The 19,898-nt window shown below is 49.8% G+C and overlaps 1 pseudogene; it reads right to left on the reverse strand.

Moving 5' to 3' along the window:
- Positions 1–13,016: 13,016 nt before the first annotated feature.
- On the reverse strand, positions 13,017–13,138 carry LOC120096406 (small nucleolar RNA SNORA17; annotated as a pseudogene).
- Between the last annotated feature and the right edge of the window lie 6,760 nt (positions 13,139–19,898).

A 19,898-nucleotide genomic window follows, 5' to 3' on the forward strand; every position in this document is an offset into this window, starting at 1 on the left:
ACAGGCTCAGCAGGGAGAGCTTCTCCTAGCCGCCTCAGCAGATCAGGAGCCAAGAGCAGAGTGAAGCTCACCATGCAGAAGAAGGTCTCACCAGGGACAGCCATGCGTAAGCTTGGGGGTGTGAAGTCTATTAGAGGCTTGGAAGCATTTGTTCCCGAGCAGAAGGTCAGGGGTCACCATACTGAAAGTATCGATCAGGTCCACATCCGCCGAGCAAATCACCCGCTTCCTTGTGCAAACCTCAGGCCTGATTCTCACTGACAGGCTCACTGGTCCTTCAAAGCAATAATTAGCATTGTCATTAGGCCTGGGTGCATTGATTTTCCAATTAGCCTTTGGTTGTACTGGGATCTCTTGCCTTGCTGGGCTCCAGAAGCTCAGGCTGTCACCAGTGTAAGAGGAAACCCTTGACCAAGGGTAGAGTCAGACAAAATATTATCCACTTCAGACATTGACTTGGAAGTTATAAATGGGTGTTTGCTAATTTTTGATATAAGACCATGACCTTCCTTGTAAGTACAGACTTCCCTTTTCTTCCCTCCGCTTTTCTTTCATAAATCATGCCCATGTGAGATACCTGCTATGATTGAAGAACCTGAAGAACCTGAAGAACCGTTCCTCCAGGTTTCTGTAATTCCCACCGCAGTCCTTATTCTTGTAATTCTGTAACACTCAACTCAACCGCACCTAGATATAAAGTTGCTTGCTTAAGTAAATTGCTTTGATAGGCAAAGCGTTGACAGAAATAATTTTTTTCTTTTGCTCATTCTTCATTAGTTCACATACTATTTAATTAAGAGTATTTATCTGGGACTGTGGAAATGGCTCACGGTACACTGGTCAAGAGGAAGCAGTGTTGCTCTCACAGACGACCTGCGTTCTCTTCTAGGGACCCAGGTTCACAACCATCCACCATAATTCCAGTTCTGGGGGATACATTCTCGTGATACACTTACATACTTGCAAGCAAAACATTCATATGCATAAAATAATACATAAAAACGTAAAAACATTATGTTACTGGCATAAACAGTGATGGACTGGACCCCGCTGTTCTGGGGTAAGCAGTCATGGGAAAGCTGGGAGCAGGGGTGGGTTTCCCTGGAGTTTCTATCCTTCTGTGACCTTTCTGAGAGTGCAGAACCAGCTAAAAGGTGTTGGGATAAAGGGGTCCCTCTCAAACTTCCTCCATACTAGGGCCTGCCAGAGTCGTTTTAGACACTGAGGCCAAATTGGCAGTGGCTGTTCAGTGGTTTGGAGCAGCAGCCAAGATGGCCGGGGGTGTGGTGCTTTGGTAGCAGCACAAGGGGAGTCCTTTTTTAAGCTTGGAATTTTACATTACAAGAAACCTTGGGAGAAGAGAGACACTTGCTAAGTCCACAGCTCAGGGCAAGAGCTTGCAGGGCGTGCTTTCCTCTCAAGAAGAAACTGGCAGTGCTAATGTCTAGATATTCTGTTGCCACATTTCCAGGTGTGACTCATTGCAGCCTGGCTTCTGGGCAAGGTGTCCCAGCCCAGAGCTGACACCATCCTTCTACCACTCTCCATCTCCTCCCCCTCTTAGGTTTGCAGTCACAGGAGCCACACCCACCAGTAGAGGGCACCAGCACAGGGACAGAGCCCTCCTGCTCAGAGTGGGAAGTGGACCAATGAGGTAAGAGGATGAGTAATGATACAGTTAGAGGGATGAGGAGGAGACAATCAGCCAGCACTGCTGTTGACATTGACCGTAGCTGCTGCCAAAACTGGAGATCTAGCCATGGTCTGTGTGACCCCAGCACCTTGGCACTGACCATGGTGGTTGATGACACAGGAATTCTGAGTAAACAGCAGGCACTAGCTTGGCATCAGGTTCTCAGATTCTGACAATGAGAAAGTCCTGGGAGAGCCAGGGCACATAGCCTCCTCCCTCAGGAGAACCTTCTGGCTCCTGAATCTTGGAGGACCCTAGCACCCTACCCAGCAGACTGGAGTGCTTAAGGCAGAAGGATGATGAATTTCAGAAGCTGCTAGGTGGGGAGTTGGAGGGTGGAAGGGTCAGACCACCATCTTTGGAGACAGACCAACTGAGTTAGAATCATGGTCCTGCCTTTTGTGACTGAATATTCACTTATATGACATAAATATATATGGATAAGGGCAAATATACCCCATGTATGTGATATATAATGTGCATGTATGTCCATGTATACATATGTATACATTCCATGATTAATTATCTGTATATATGGGCGTGTGTGTGTGTGTGTGTGTGTGTGTGTGTGTACTCAATTTTCTGTTTCCTCATCAGTAAAATGGGAATAGGTGTGACAGGTACCTGAGCCTCCTACCACTGTCTGACCCACAGCAGAGGCCTGAGGTCAGCCTGCTCAGCCTCTCTTGGCATCAGTTTCCCTTTTTAGGATGGTAGGTATCCTTAGTGGCGATATGTCTGGGTCCCTTGACAGCAATGAGGATTTACGGTCCGGCGCTCTTGGGCAATAGTGTTTTCTAAGCAGACATCAGATCCTCCTGGCATTGGAAAATCTCTGGATCTGGATCACAGGATCTTCCGAGCTAAGTCAATATAATTTTCTGCATTGCCTCCAAATCTCCGAAGGCTTGAGGTGGGTTTCATTACTCTCCCTTCTGATTCAGCCTCTGGCCTCCTCATCTGAGGCTTTCCAAATCCTGTCGTAGGATTTCCAATATTTCTGCAAATATTTTTATACCACTCTTCTTCCAAAGGCAGAGGCTGTACTCTCCCTCGCCTGGTTGCGGCTTAACTGCACTCAGCCCCAAAGGGCAGAGTGTGGCAGAAGGCGGTATGGGCTCCTGAACCTCTGTCCTCAGTCAGAGAGGCTGCCTGGCCCTCCTCCCCTCTGCCATCTTGCTCTGACAGAAGCCATTCAAGGTGCTTCCAGGCACCGAGGCTTCCTGCCAACAGCCACCTCTCCTTGTCCTAGCATAGATGAGTAGCTGCACAGCTTCCGTCCAGCTTGGTGGTGGCTGCAGCCCAGACCCGAGTGTGCCCTGTCATTGTCTGAAAGGCTCTGGGCCTGAACCACCCAACAATTCTACACATAGACCTCCTGATCCTCAAACGGTGTTGCTTGTTTCTGCTTTTGCTGTGTTGGTGGTAGGCTTCTTGGAGAAAACAGATCTGCAGTAACTGGTTCCGGAAACAACTGTCTTCCTGAGGGGAACTAAAAAACCAGATCTCCAACCCACCCCCCACCCACACGTGCCTGCTTCTCCTTTGGGAATGGTGCCCTGAAGGCAGAAGGTGTTGCCTCAGGTAGAAAGGATTTGCATTGGTGAGGCAAAGCTCCCTAGAGATGCCACAGGGGCAGATGCCACCGTCTGACTGACTCGTCCATCACTGGAGTGGCCTGAGGCCTGAGCCCTGAGCGTGGCAGGGAGGGGACTCTGGAGACCTGATTTCCAGAAGGGTCTCCAGTTGGATGTTGCCCTATCTCCCTTGAGCAAGGGGACATGCTTGCCTTGGTCTCCGTTTTCATTAGAGAGCCAGCCTTGTGCTCAGCACTCCTGCCCGTGTGGAGAAGCTCGGGGTGGTTCAGTCAGAGTAATCAGGGGGTAGAATTCCAGGCCAACACCCCACTCCTCTAGTTCAGACCTCAGAGATGCTGCGGGGATGAGGGGTGAGGGAGGAAAGCTCTGGAAAGTAGCTCATTTCCCTTTTGAAAGTGATAAAGTGCAGGTTAATAGGATGCTCCAAGCCTGTGCATGTGATAAGCCCGTTAATGCTGTCCATAGCTTGAATTCCTGCGGCTTAAATCTGGGAGGCGGGGTTAGCCCTAGCCCCAGCAGCATGTTCTGATCAAAGCTCTTCTTCTTTCTTCCCAAGAGAATCCAACTAAAAGGAGGTCCCGAGCCTCGTTGCAACACGAGGCCCTGTGATCAAATTCAGGTATGGATACGAGACAGGTGGGCTTCTGAAAAACAACCTCTTAAAGGAAACCGATTGCGCTGGAGGGAGGAGCCTTAGTCCTTGCCTTTTTAAAATCTCGGCTGCCTGGAATTGGGATGGGATGGCTGGAGCTTCAGCAGCCACTGAAATGTGAAGGGCCTCGGGAGTAAAAGCCATAGGCTGAAGGTGGTGGAGCAAACAGAGAAATATTAAATATACGCCACCGTGTCTTTCTTTTCTTTCCTCTGCTCTGGGGTGAGTCCGGGGGCCTTGTGTGCAGTAGGCAAAGCGCTGAGGTACACTTTCACTGGCTTCTGTTCCAAACGCGTTTCCTATAGTGAACCATTTACTCCTCACAGCAGCTGTCATTGACAGATCTTTTTATTCTCACTCTACAGGCAAGGGAACGAGAGACTGGGGGAGCCCTCAAGGTTCCGTAGTCTGAGAGAATCAAGTCCTGCAGGGACCCTGAAATCTAAGCTCCTGTGCTCTGTGGAGCTTCCCCTGACCAGCTCCTGGTAACTGAGGGGCTTCCACGTCTGGTCTGTGTACCCAGCCCTGCCCTTGTGTGTGTGTGTGTGTGTGTGTGTGTGTGTGTGTGTGTGTGTGAGAGAGAGAGAGAGAGAGAGAGAGAGAGACAGACAGACAGACAGACAGACAGAGAGACAGAGAGAGAGAGACAGAGAGAGGAAGCCCTAGCTTGCTCCAGCCATTGCTATTTTGAATTGTTTGTTGTCAGCTGCTCAGCTAATGCCTATTCGACACAGTTCCCAAATTGATTTCGTGCCTCCAGGCGCTTGTTCAAGCCTCCCCTTCTGCCCAGAATACCCTCTCCCTTGTATCCTCCTCTGCTGCACAACTCAGCGGCCTGCCTGGCAGTCACAGGCTCTGAACGCTGCCTCCCAAACTGCAGACCACCTTGCGGGCAGAGAGACATGACTTAGTCTCTGCAGCCAGAACATTTAACCTGGCCTGGCACTCAATAACTGTGCGATAGGTGTCCCCTGAATGTGACCGAGCGGTGGGATGCCAGTCTCCTACCAAAGCAGGACCAAACAGTGCAACATCCAACATATTGGGGTCCACTGGTCCCCTCTCCTGCCCCCTGGCTTGTCTGCCCACAGTCCTCTACCTTGTTTTCAAATCCTGCAACAAAATCCTTTTTATTCAAAGTGCCATGGACTCACTTTAAAGTGCACTCTGTGCCATGAACACTTTACATGTGGCTGGTTCTCTACAAGGGAGGTTTTAAAGTCAAGGTGTCCGTGGTGCTGGAGGAACAGATTCAGGAGAGCCCAGGACTTCCCTGTGCCCCACAGCCCAGTTCTTAGAATCAATGGTTCACTGCTCAAAATGCATTGAGTGGCTTGGGCTCCCCACAGGACTGGTTCACATCCAGTCTCCTCTTTCCCATCTGGCCTTGGTTTCCCCAGGGTGATTACTGATCCCCCAGGATGGCTGTGGAGTCTATGACTTCCTCTCAGCTACGAATGAACAAAAGATTGACGGTCTTTCTTATGCAGGAAAGTAAATGGGGCAAAAGAGGCTCAAAAGAAGTGAGTAGAGGCTTGGGCTAGCCAGGCAAGCTCTGTGTGAGCTGCTGGAAATGCCCTCCGGGTTGTGTGGACCTCTGTAGTCAGGGCCTACCATCTTCTCTCTGGACCATGCACAGCATGAGTGCCCTTCTGAGTTCATGAAAGAATAGAACAGATGCTTGCTGGGAGAGGCCTTAGACGACAGACAGGTCTGTCACCAGAAATTCTGGGGACGGGATTTCCCTAGATTGGACTGCATGGCTCTTTGAGTATTGACATTCAGCAGCAAATGCCTACTTGGGAATTCTGGGAATGCTGTTACCTTGTCTGTCTGAGAGAGGTGGGGCCAGATGCCAGAAAATCACCAAAATACTGGAAAAATCCTTGACCCATGTAGGTCCCCAGAGCCACATGACGCTAAATACAAGCTGGCTGGTGTATTACATCTCTGAGGATCTAAGGTGAAAGGCTTCACCAACGGAAGTGTTGCAGCCCTGAAGGGACCAGTATCCTGGCAGTCAGAGGCCAAGGACACCACAAAAGTCACACCACACAACAAACCTCACACAAGAGCTTTATTGGGAGAAGCACAAGAGGGTGGCTGTGTCTGCTCCTTTGAGAAACAACAGAGAACTGGGCAGAAGACAGGTTTATATAGGGTTTCTTGTGGGTGGAGATTTCCAGGCTGGGGATTGGTGGGATTTTAAGACAAGTCCATAGATTGATGGGATTTTGAGCTCAAGGATCGGTGGGTTTCAAGTTCAGGGATTGGTGAATTTTGTGGTGGGTTTTCAAACCCGGAAGTAGACTCAGACCTTTTACCCTATAGTTGGCAGACATTCAGGCTGCTGCCTCTTTCCTCATTACAGCAGTCTGCAGACACACAGCCCATAGCCCTTCTATGGTAAGGGACCAGTATCCTGGCAGTCAGAAGCCAAGGGTACCACAAAAGTTCAAGTTCAAGGCCAACTCTGATGACACCCATCACCTAAATTTAAATTTTAAGTTTGTTTCTCAGCTTTGCTACTTACTACAGAAACAATGATTTGACTCGTAAACCTACCAGTCATAGTTTATCTTATATACCTGGTTATGATCAACACTGACATTGCATAGCCTTTTGCAGCTTCTAAATGTCCATCAGACTCATTCCTGGATCTCTTAGTCAGAGGTGGGGTGGAAAATCGATGTAGAGTTATATAAGTGCATGATCTACAGAGAGAAAAAATGATATTTGATAATGGAACAACCTAACATTGATTGCATTGTTCTTTTTGCAGATAAGGAAACTGCCAAAGATCAAGTATGGTTTACCCAGGGTCCTCGGTAAACATGGAACTGAGGCTGGGTCTTTGATGCTGACCCCAGACATCATTCTCACATCCCACAAGCTCCTGCTGAGAGCCTGCACTCTCTGAGAAGGGAAGACAGAGAGTCCTCCCCTTCCTGTCTGCATTTGTGCCTCTAATAGCATGCACTGAGTTAGACCTGGCCTGCCTCTCTGCTTGTAGATTCTACAATGCATTATTTGTTAAATGCTTCTGTTTGATTATTTATCAACCCAATCATTATTATTGGTATTAATTGCCTATTAATTAATCCTCACACCAACCTTGCTTCATTTACAAGTGACGAAATGGAAGTGTAAGAACATCAGTAACCAGCAAGCGACAGGGCCAAGATTGAAGGCCACCAGGTCTAGCTCTAGAGTCGACAGCCGTGACCAGCCTACATCCACCCGGAACCCTCTGGGCAGACTTGTCAGAGGTGGCCTTTGAGGTGAGACCTGGAAGATGCTCGGGGCACAGTGCTGGGCAGAGGGGGGATTCACAGAGCTGTAATGGCTGAAGCGGAGTGCGTGCTTCAGGGAGCAAGCTGGGCTGGCGAGGAGGGAAGTGGCTAAGATGCAGACAGCACACAGGTTGTGTGGAGGACATGTGTGCCCTCCTCCAAGCGGTAGGAGCCTTTGACATTGTCAGAAAGTGGCACAGTTGGCTCAGCCTCAGAGGTCAGGGTGTTGGGCGGGAGGGAGAGTGAAAGTTTTTGTGAGTCCATCATGACCTCTTCCCTTAAACCTTCTGGTTCCTAATTTTCTCATCGTGTTACCTCTGAACCCTGGCCTCCTGGATAACTCATCAGGAGTCACTGTAGCTGCACACCTCAGACCAGCTCTTGGGAAGAATGATCACTACACACTGCTGGAAGTTGTCCCCAGGATCTCGTGCCTTCTTGTCATACTTCTAGGTTGACCTGAAATGTTGAGTGGCATCAGCATTAACCTAAATGTACCTATCAACCAGGTCTCCATTGCCTCTGCAGTTGACAGTTGCTAGGGAACTATTCTCCATGAGGTCACAGGTATGAGCTGACAGGTATGTGGCAGCGTGACAGGAACATGTATGTTGGAAGCACAAGCCATGTGCTAACTAGCCTGGGGCCTTTCAGACCTGCTGGCCTGGTTCCAAATGTCCTGACCCTCCACGGCATGGAGATGCTGAGTACACTCTTCTTGGAGTACTGAGATCACACCAGGATCAGAGTGAACCCTTAGGCCCCTATGTGATCTGGTTCTCACAGCAAGTCTTTGACGTACAGTAGAAAGTCAAGAACTAGCTCTTACATGAACAGTTACCGGGTAAAGAGAGGATGCTTTGCTCCCCAGGCCCAGGGAACTCACTGAACATCTCCCTTTAATGCCTTCCAGTGGCTCCATATGGAATCCTGTTCTTCCACAGACATTTTGTCTTCACAGTGTCTATACAGGACCAAGCTGCATGTGGTGACCAGGGCCTACAACAGAGCCTTCTTTCGCTCTGGGCACAGCTTGAAATGAATGCTAATAGTTTGACTGAGTATCTCCATGAGTTCTGGGGGCACTCCAGACCCTCAAGAGACAGCCTATGGAATCGGCCTTTTTTTTACAGATCAGGGGCCATACTGGGTGTTCTCCAGTGGTCAAAGAAATCTGTTTTAGAACTGGGGGAATATGCCATGAGATTAGTGTCCTCACTGGTCCACATGAAACAGTCAGGTAAAAATTCATTTATCACCTGGCCCACGGTGACAGTGAATAAAATGTTGTTCTGGGTCCCTAAGACCTGATGTTATATGGGCCAAGATCTAATAATTCTAGGGCTCAGGTTAGCACAATCTCCTGGTCACAGATGGCTCCAGGAAGCCCGGGCAACAGTGCCTTCTCACGCTTTGGCTCTCCCTCACAGAGAAGCTCCGTGTGACTGAGGCAGGAACCAGGGCACAATGCTGTCCACTGTTACTGCTTCTCTGGTTGGTGGCTGAGCCCCCTGTGGGGCAAACACCAAATGCTGGGATGCTATTCCACATGTAAACTCTTGGGTGGATCCTGCATTGAGATTTGGCTCTGGCTTGCCTAAAACCCTAGTCCTAGCATCTCCCACTAAATGCAGTCACCAGTGGAACTCCAGATGCCAGGGTCCCATGGTGGGAGGCAGCCCTATAGATAGAGAACCCAGGCTAAGTCTTTCTATTTCGTTTACCCAACCACGGGGAAGCTCATAGGTCATCACAGAGCACACACTGGAAGAATGGCCGCTCTGTGCTCTACACCCAAAACACACCCTATTTCTGTAGCTTTACTCACATCTTGAGCCAGATCGACGTCTGATGCTCCACATTAGAAATTGGGAAAAGTTATGGTTTCAAACTAAATTTGTACTGTGACGAACTGTAGGACTGTGTGATTGGTTTTGGCTGTCTCGGACATTCAACCAGGACGTACAGCTGCAACCCTCTCTGTTTCTGTCTTTCTGGTGACTCCTTGGCAAGGCCCTTCTCCTCTCTCTCCCAAGAGTGGGGACCGAGGGAAGTCCCTCATCCTTCTTGCATGCATGGCACCACCTGGGGCTCACCCATGGCTCTCAGGCGTCCGTCCACAGTACCGGGGCCGATGGGATGCTGCTAGATTTCCCTCAGTGTGTTCTTCATGGAGATGGGCTGACTCCAGAGTGAATGATACTCACATCTTCTGTTCTAAGCTTTGACCTCTAACCATGACACCAGGATGACAGGATGTGACCCCCTTCTGGCACCAGGAGAAATAGAAGCTTCAGACTCTTTACAGAGTAAATAAGGAAGCCATTTCTCCCTCCCAAAGTCCGCGCATCCCCTCCCCATGTCTCAGAGAATGACTTCTCAGCTCTGTTCAGTCGGAATCCAGGTAGAGTTCACATCTCAGTCAAAACAGCAGGGGCACAGCGGGTGACTGGGTGATCCTGGGACACCCAGTGAGGACCTCCACGAGTCCCTCCCATGTCTTCAAATTCAAGCACTCCTGTAATCTGTTCTCTGCGTGCTCTTCCTTAATGCACGCCCATGTGACTGCCCCAGGTTTCTGGCGATCACCTTAATCTACAACATAATATTTTTGGTGTGTTTGTATTTCTCCTCCAGTTTACCTCTGTAATTCGCCCCTCTCTCACCCCTCTGCCTGTGGGATTTGCCTCTAGTCCTTTGTCTTGGCCTAGAGATAAAAAAGGGCACTGGTTCCTCCATGGCAAGGAGCTGCCTAGAATTTCCAAGCATGATAGGATCAGCATCTCCAGAGAGGAGCAGCCAAGTTCTGCAAGAGTGGCTCCGTGGAAATGAGTTCAACGCCCGAATCTTCTCAGACAGCTTCATTCTAACTATCGGAGCCCTACTTATTCCTGACCAACACCCGATGCCCAACATCTATGGTTTTTCACTGAATTTGTGCTGCAGCCATCTTAGGGTCAGACTGTGTTTTCAGTTTGGACAGTGTAAGCCCCGCCACTGGGAACCAGAAAGTCCTCATGCCTTTGTCCCCGTAGCTTGAACTGAAACCCATGAATTCCAGTCCCACCCTCTCGTTGGGTTTCCTGGCCAAATCAATCTGCTGGCTCCGGCCCTGGCCAGCTCCTCTCCAGAATCATTCCACTGACGGTAAGTTCATCTGCAGGTTTGCCCAGCAAGTAGATAATGAACCGTTGAGAATGAGATTGGAAAGGGAAACCAGCCAACATGGTGGACTCACTCCCATTGGGGCGGAGGGATAGAAGTCACCTCAAAAGGGAAGGAAGGGGAACATTTAGGCCCCGGCTCTCATTCCCCTCAAGAATGGTAACGTCATCTCTTGAGGAAGCTGGCTGTTGTCCCTGACTTTGGGTAAAGCCTCAAAATGGAAAATGACAGTCCACGGCTGCACTGAAATCTAGAGGGCCCAGGGGTCGTGACCCAGGGGGCCGAGCATGAGCCAAAGACCCTTGGCTTTGCCTGCTGTGGTCTTCAGCAACGTTCACCGGTGCAAACTACTTCTCCTTCACCCTCAGACAGCTAGAAGGTGAATTTTCACTGCCTTCATCTCTAGCCAGGCAGATGACAGGCCCCATCACCCGCTCCTGTCTCTGAGGGTATATTTCCTGCCACCACCCAAGACATCAATTTCTATATCTGTTCCCATCCAGTATTGCAAGCGTCAGGACTCACTTAGACGGATGTACTCTGGAAAGGGAATGTACGGGGGGAAAGGGGCCAGCTCATAAAACAGCTGAGAAGGCAAGATCTCGTGTAAAAGGCTGGGGAAGGGCTGGCAGCCCCAGGCAGGCAGGAACTATTCAGGATTCACCCAACCTTTCCTGGACTTGGACAGAGCATGTGTTGCTGAGAGCTTGTGTGAGCAAAACCAGGAAGCCATGGTCAGCCGTATCCCTGTACAAGAGAGCAGAGCTTAGCGGTCTGTACTCCTCAGGGAAGGAGCCGTGTCATCTGGGCAAGGGGGCCAAGAAAGCTAAAAGCTTTCAGGGATGCCCACATTCACACATCTGACCATTTGCTCTGCAACGGAACAGGCCTCTCCTCTCTCCCTCCCTCTCTTTCTTTCTTTGTTTGTCCCTCCCTCCCTCCCTCCCTCTCTCCCTCCTTCCCTCCCTCCCTCCCTCCCTCCCTTCCTTCCTTTCTTTCTTTCTTCCTTTCCAAAAAAAATGAGATTTATTCATTTTATTTTATGAGTGAGTACTCTTCCCACATTTTACGTATGTTCACCATACTCATGGCTGTTCTCAGAAGTCAGCCCCTAGAACTGGATTTGTGGACAGTTGTGACCCATTAGGTGGGTACTGGGAATCGAACTCAGATTCCTCTGTAAAAGCAGCATGAGATTTTTTTTTTAAAACTTTTTGTTGGTTCTTAGTGAATTTCACATCACGCACTCCAATCCAACCCATCTCTGTCTCCCCTCATACCTGCCCTTCATCCTTGCAACCACCTGCCAACAGAGGGGGGGAACATCTCATTGTGGAAGCCCTAGTGTGTCCCAGGATTCCCTTTTGTCCACCCTTCTTTGCTTGCAAGTATTTATTGCAATGACTTCTTGGTCTGGTGTGGGGCCTCTGGCTTCTGATACTCTATCAGTATTAGACCCTCTCAGACATCCTGTTGTTGCCCTGTGTCATGGCGATGCTATAGTTCTGTATCTGTAGGACTGGCCCCTTTGTGTACTCCAGCAGGTCATCAATGATGCAGGGTTGGAGTGGGCCAATCCAAAGCCCTGAATCTGGGCCTGACAGGTATCTGAGAGAGTCAGTTTGTCAGCTCTCTTGCTTTCACACCCTCGGGGCTGGCTCACTGACAACCAGGGCCAGCTTAACCCTGCTGCCCAGGCAAGGTGTGGGGCCCACCCTCCCGAGTGTTGCAGCTGGTGAGGAACATGACCTGTTCTCCCTCTCTCATGACCCTGGGACCAGCTCTCCCACCTGCCCTAGGTGGCGAAGGATGAGGGAGGGGGTCATGTCACTGCACAGTAGACAAGTGGCAAGGCTAGCTCTCCCATGCTCATGCCCTCAGGCCAGCTTGTTTGCCTGTGCCCCTTCCCACCCCTGCAGGGTCAGCTCTACTGTGTTCCCTAGGTGAGGTTCAGAGCCTGCTCTCCTGAGTACTGCAGCTGGAGAGGGACAGGGACAGCTCCCCTGCTCTTGTGACCTCAGGACTAGGTCTCCCACCTGCTGCAGGTGGCAAAGGGTGAGGGGGAAGTGGGGTCCCTCTCACTCATCCATGACACTGTTTGGGAGAGATGAGTGGTAGGGCCAGCTCTCTCCACACTTATATATTCCCGGAGCTGGCTCACCCTCAACTCCCTGTGTGGGCTCGTTCTCCCCAGGGCCAGTTCTACCATGTTGAGCAGGTGAGGGTTGAGACCAGTTCTGCACAGCCCTTAGACATTGACTTGGCCCCAGGTGAGCAGCAGACCAGACTAGGGAGTCTACCTGACTTTGGATGACAGAGACCTCTGGTGCTGCAGGGCCACGGACCCAGACATGGCCCCAGGTGGCAGCACATGGCAGGACCCCACCATGGTCCTAAGTGGCATCATTGGCTACTCGCATCAGGCTGTTCCTCACTACCCTTGAGTCTCTAGCTCTGCTTCTCTTCACTACGCCCACATCCTTTTGCTTCTCTTTCTCAACCCCTTACTTACTCCTCTTAGTTGCACCCCGGGGTCTCTGAGTGTCTGGAGTCATCTCAGGAGCGGTCTCAGGAGTGCTGTGTTCAGCCTGTGCGTTGTGGCACCAGGAAAGGGTCATCTCCGGCTGCTAACCATTCAGGTGTTCACAGGTCAGAACAGAGTTTGGACGCAGCCTCTCTCCTCTCTGCCACCTACTGGCGACACAGCAGCCACATCTGCAATGGCTCTAGGGGCAGGACAACAATGCTCTCTCTTAAAGGCTGAGCCATCCCTCCAGCCCCTTCCTTTCTTCTTGGACCTTGGGTCATATCTCTTTTCAGTCTTTCATAGACCTGTAGTCTAAAGACAATTATTAGAATCAATAAGCTTACCCATCCAGACTATAAATCTACATTGCTACCAGGAAAGAAAATCTTTGAAGTGTGTGTACATTAAATCCTGTGGATTTATGGGCACAGCCTGATCATCAGTTTGGCTGAGAGTCTGGTTTCCGAGTTAACCTGCGCTAGCACCTTGCTCTCCGTAGGCTCACCCTGGCCTTGGTCACAGCCCCACCAACCATAGGAGTTCAGATCCTACAGCTCCACTCTGATCCCCTGAGCTAGTTTGAGAGCCTTGCATCTGGGGAGTTCTGGAGCACCTAGGTCCTCACCCCTTCCCTGGCAAGCAGGAAAGTCAGCCACAAAAAGCCAATCCCTTCAAAGCTCCAAGGCTCACTCCCACTCACCCTCCAAAGATTATTAATTTCATCATTCTTTTTTGAGATCTTGCCCAGAGGGAGCCTAACGCCTGCCATCGGCTATATATGGTCTTCTACAGCACCCACTGTGCCGGGTTACCCACAGTCACTCTTCCTACAGTCCTGGGATCCTCCCTCTTCCCCTCCAATGGGCTTGCCTGAGACATCACTGTGCCCCAAATGCACACCTTTGGGGCACACTGCCTAGCGTTCCCTTTGCCTGCGACAGGCTCCCATCCCACTGTGAGCACTTTTGCCCACTTACCTCCCTTCCCCTGCTTCCTAAGCTCTATATTACTATTTCTAACACAGCTTGTTTTCTTCCCTGAGCCTGCCTATGTTTAATCCTTGCCCACCCAATAATGACCCTTTTGTGCTGGTCCGCAGGAATGAACATCCATTGATTTTAAGTAAAAGCTGCTCTCGCTACAAGACAATGGCTTCGATTGGATTGTTTATTCGTATGAGAAAACAGTCTTTCTTATCCTATCCTATTACATGTTGGTTGTTCATCTGCTTAATCCATTTTTATTGAGCAGCTACTATATATAACCCAGGCACCAAGTTAAGTGCCAAGAACGGAAAGGTGATTAGGGCATGGTTCTTACCCTCAGAGGCTTTGCAGTCTAATCAGAAACCCTTCCACAAAGGCAGCACAAAATACGGGCGCTGCTGTATTCAAAGCATGGACAGAATATGACTTCTCTGTAGATTTGTTTCCGTTATTAAAAGGACTATTTGACCAGAGTCATGTACCCAGAAAGGATCAGAACCAGGGATGCTGTAGGTCTTAACCTCCTCCACGGCATCCAAGATGGTGGAAATGGAGGGCAGGCATGGCAGCAAAAATGGAGAGACGGTACATCAGTGGGTGGAAATAACAATATGGATGCAGGATGTCTACCGTCAGTGGTCAGCTAATGAGCTCTCCAACAGAGACTCTGTGACTTGGAAATGTGTCTGCTATTAACAGAAACTGAAGGCTAGGAGGGAGTCCAGAGGCTGAGGGGGCGTGGGTCAGTTAATCCTCCAGGGTCATTAAAAGACTAGGCCAGAATGGTGACACGGACCAAAACAGTTAACAAAGAGGGTAGATCAAAGAAAGTCCTCCTGAAAGACAAATCTGGTCATTTAAAGCTTTCTTTTAGAATTTTAATGTCATACGATTCACACAACTAAAGTCAATTATTCTCAAGTGGACAGTTCAGTGGTATCTATACACAGCAGAATTTATAGCTGTCTTTTCATTGTCCCCCAAAGAAAGCCTCCCCCCTTTACTAACTAACTGCCGGGTCATGTGATAATTCTATGTCAAACATGAGAAACCAGCCACTTAATTGCTAACCAGAAAACTGTTTTTAGATGGCCAATAATGAAAGGGAAAAGGACTGTAGGACTTGGAGAAACCCAGGTTCAGGTAGGTAAGGACATACGCTAAGGACTAAGCCAACTCTTCCTGTTCTCACACGTAAGTCAGTATGCCTTTCCCAGCCTCTGTCAGCTGGAGGACACTATGAAATCTCATGCCTCTCAACAGAATCAGAGATGTAGCATACAAGACCTGTCCCATGGAGATCATAATCAGGAACCCACTCTCCTCTCCTGCATGCTGGATGCAGGCAGCCATAGTAGCCTAGCAACCAATGTGGGAGGAACCACCAAGTCGAAGAAGCCTGGACCTCTGGGTTACCAACAAGCAGACTCAGTAGCCCTTGTTTTAGACTTAGAGTAGACTGAACTTTTCCTGCATGAATTCATGAGTCCCTTTTGCAACGATAGCATTTCCACAGAGAGAACCACACCTTCCTCAGAGACCTACTGCTTGAAGCCAACATGAAAGATCAAAGGCCAGGAGAGGCCAGAGGCCAGATGAGCTTCGGGGGACCAAGGGGTTTGAGCCCATGTTCTTTCTAAGTCGCAGGCTAAGAGAGGCCCAGAATGGGCCTCTGGCCAATCTTAGCCGTCTGCTGGGCCAGCATCGGGACCAGGATGACCCAGAGGTGCTCCTGGGGAGGGAAGGCAAGCAAGACTCTGTCTATTATATCACTTCAATTAGGAAAATTGTGAGTTTAAAAAAAAAGTGTCTGTGTGATGGAATGAATAGGTTTGAGCGAGCTGAGACTCAGAAATCTGTCACTGCTGCTCTGTCTTCATGGCTTGTGCTTCCTTTGATAATTTCCCATCTGTCTCCCTTCGCTTGGGAAGAAAGTTCCACTGGCGATGGAAAATTCCAAATGTGTGATGGGGTGATGGCCAGGGAAGGCAGCCCAGCAGCACAGAGGCATGTCCATGATAGGGACAGGTCCTGCCCCTGCCCAGAAGGACAAAGGCATGTGCATGGCAGGAACAGGTCCTGCCACAGCCTGGACAGAGGCATGCTAATAGCAGGCAAAGGGCATGCCATGTTGATTCTCTGGCATTTGGAAGGGGCCATTCTTTCTTGGGCAAAACTATCCCCAGAGTTTCAGTTATTCTCGGTATCCTCGGCCCCATCCATTCAATGGCACCGGAGCCTTGTCACTGTGACAACCACACATTCCCAAATACCTGTAGGCAGGGGTTGTCTCCTCACTCCTAGGCTGAGAGCCACGGCATGAAAGATAGAGAAAAACAGAAAATTTAGAAATGTAGAGAAGATGGGCCATAGCAAGGTGAGAGGTGAGAGGTGAGAGGTGAAAAGATGAAAGGTGAGAGGTGACTCGTGAAACTCTACTGTTTACACAGAGTTGTCTGTCATCTGCAAAGGCTCCATCCCTCTTGGTGTTTCCTCATTTTTTCCCCCTTTCCCAACATGACTCAAAATTGAAGTTTTTCATTTTCTTTACATTTTCCCACCAGCCCCCACCTCACGCCATAGGCATTCCTGATCATCTGTTGGTTTGTCCTCTCACATGATCTAGTACTTGTCTAATAACCACCTTATTTTCTCCTCAGATTAATGGATTGATAGAACAGATAGGAATCCAAGTTAGGAAGACCACAGCAGCCAAGGCTGTGTCCTAAAGGAATTGGACTTAGAGACGTAGCACCAGACATCTGGCTGCAGGCTTCTCTGTAAAATGTCTAAAAGAGAGGGTGAAGAGTCAGGATGGTGGCAGTGGCAATGCTCACACTGATGCTTCAGCCAGATGATGGGTAGGAGGAGAATTCCCAGCGCTTCTGGCAAAAGTCTGTATGGATTCAGCTTGACGTGACTGCAGCCATCTTGAGTTGTAACTCCCGTGATGCAGCTGTGTCCCTCTAGTTCGTTTCTCCTGAAGTTTCACACCAAACTACAGCCAGTAGTTTCTGGCTTTTCAATTAGACTCTAATGCCAGGAATATACCTGATGGTAATTTAGCACAAACCAGGTACATCTCAGCTTAGATGAGCTCACTTCTGTCCTAAACAGAATATGCTCGCCTTCCTCTTCTTCCTCTTCTCCTTCTCCTTCTCCTCCTCCTTCTCCTTCTTCTTCTTCCTTTTCCTCCTCCCCTCCTCTTCCTCCTCCACCTCCTCTTCTCCCTCTTCCCCCTCCTCCTCCTCCCTCCTCCCCCTCCCCCTCCCCTTCTTCCTCCTCCCCCTCCCCTTATTCCTCTTCTTCCTCTTCTTCCTCTTCTTCCTCTTCCTCCTCTTCCTCCTCTTCCTCCTCTTCCTCCTCTTCCTCTTCGTCCTCCTCCTCCTCCTCCTCCTCCTCCTCCTCCTCCTCCTCCTCCTCCTTCTTCTTCTTGTCAGGGTCCCACTAGTCTCGCTGCCACTCAGGACCATGCTCCTATCTGTACATCTGGCGATAAATGTCATCCTGCAATTCTGGACCATCCTGCCTCAATTTCTTCTGTTTCATGGTGCCTTGCTGCTGGTATTTTCAAACTAAGCAACGGCATTCCAGAAAAAAAAAAAGTTGACAAATATGAGGCTTTCGTGCTGGTGGCACCATAAGGAGATCTGAACCCTTGGGCGGTGACCGGGAGGATCTGATGACTGGGGGGGGGGGGGGGACTTGTATCTGTAACTTTTCTGTCTGTGGTCATTTGGAATGAGGTGCCAGGCATGACTGTGGCCCCCGTCGTCACCCTATGGGCAGAGGAGACTCGAGCAGTTGGCCCGGATGCTCACCACCACACACAACCTCCTCACTAAAAGCCCTTTCTCCCATGGTGCAGACCAATGATGCATGCCGACTGCATTCACTGATGAATTCAATCAGGCGATCGGCTCGACTATCTCTCAATTATCATTTTCTCTTAATTATAATACGCATCTCTCCCCTTCCCGGCACACATCTTAACATTTCTGAAATAGGCATGGGTCTTAAAATAGATGTGCATATTTATTGTGAAGTTTCACTTTTTGGGGGGGGGCGGGGAGGCAGCTATTGAATCAAGGGAGCGTCTCGTAATCAGTGGGATATTAAAATTGAGGAAATAGGGTAATCGCCGGAATTGATTTCCCGTTTTGATGAAGTAGAGATAAGATTCTCCTGGGTAGATGGAGGCACCTGTGCATGCTAGCGGATGCAGAACTCTTCACCAACAGCCTCCGTGGGCTTCAGGCGCGTCTATGGGGTTCGATGCCATTGGATGCTTATGAACCCCACCCCCAGTGTGCTCAGTCTGGTCTGTCTTTTGCAAGTTTCATGATGGAATTGCTTTGGGCCTGTTCTGCTGTCGATGCCTCTGCTGACTGGGCTCAGTGAGGGGCAGGGCACTGAGGTCTCCCTCTCAGCTCCTGAGTCTCTAGAGAGAAGCCCACTGCCCGTGTTTCTGCTCTCATTTCTGTACGTGGAGTGATTGGTTATCCTACGATGGATGATTTCATGTGTTCACTTGAATAGGTTGAGGGATGCCCAGCTAGTTGGGAAAACTTTATTTCCGGGCATATCTAGCGGGTGTTTGGGGAAGAGATTTGCCTTTGCAACAGCAAACTATACAAAGAGCTACCTTCCTGATACAGGCAGGCACCAACTAAACAACGGAGGGTCCAGACAGAATGACAGAGCAGAAGGGAGAAGACCCTCTTTCTCTCTGGGCTGAGGACGAGGGTCTGTCTCTTCCTTCCTCCATACCCTGGAACTTCTGTCCCTCAGCCCTAATCAAATGCCAGCCTCCCAGGTATATAGGGTTATCACAGGACTTCTCAGATGAGCTGGTCCCCATAGCAAATGTCCTATTCTATGTCCCCTTATTGGTTTGGTTTCTCTGGAGAACCATGACCTATCATGCTCAGAATGTCTTGCTAGAAAGGAGGGTAGGATATGGGTGATAAGGCCATGTCTCTTGTGCTGGGGAGAGAAGGGACAGAAGATTATCATGGCAGTGGAGAACCCAAGCAAATGGCCTGAGGTTGCAGGGCCTCTCTTGGGAAGTTCCAAGAACTTAGCGGAACCTGGCCATGGGAGGCAGTGGTACCCAGTAAGTGGTATCTCATGCCTGTGAGATACTCAGAGACATCCTCCAGCTGAGATAAAGAAGTCTCCCACCCACTTCCCCCAGCAAGTTCCACATGGTCCCTCTTCTCAGGACATCTCTCCTACCTTAGACTTGCGGCCATGGAACTGTCTGAACTCTCTGGAAAGTTCTCTTGGGCTTCCTTTTGAGGGTGGGCATCAATGCTGTGGAGTGGGAAGCTGGTGAGGGACAGCTTTGACCATGAGCCAAAGACGCTTGTTTGACGCTGTTCCTCCTTAGCACCCAGAGACTGGGTGATGCTGCAGCTGCTGTCAGGGAAGAGGTAGCAGCTCCCACAGAGGACCAGCCCCACCCCCACCCAGAACCTCAGAGAAGCCCCAAGGAGATCGATCAGCCAGCCTCTCCGATTTGTAATTTCACTTAATGCTATTAAGGGGGCAGTTTGGGCCATTTGCTGGGGAGGGCTGGAAAGGGTCCAGAATCTTCTGCTAATGAATCCCAAGCATTAATCCCATTAGTCTTCCACTGTCTGCTGCTTCTAACGAGCCTGTTCCCATCTTGCTTCCCCTAGAGGAAGGTCCATGACCCCCCCCCCCCAAGGCTCAGGCATATTCCCGTAAACTAAAACCGCGTCGTCCTTCCTCACTGAGGCAATGTTCCCAGAAAACGATGGAGCATCTGGGAGGTCTCTCACACTGGACAACAGGGGCTGTTGCTTCAAGGGAATCACAGACCCTGCTGCACTTTGAAGGGGGTCAGGCCATCATGAATCTCTCCCTCTTTCCTTCCATAACAAGGCTTGAAAGAACACAACCCTCGTGGCTTTCCTGTAATACCCACTTTCTAGGGCAGGCTGCAATCCTAACATAGC

The sequence above is a fragment of the Rattus norvegicus genome, chromosome 13, assembly GCF_021556685.1.
Source record: "Rattus norvegicus strain SHRSP/BbbUtx chromosome 13, alternate assembly SHRSP_T2T, whole genome shotgun sequence".
Taxonomy (NCBI): Eukaryota; Metazoa; Chordata; class Mammalia; order Rodentia; family Muridae; genus Rattus; species Rattus norvegicus.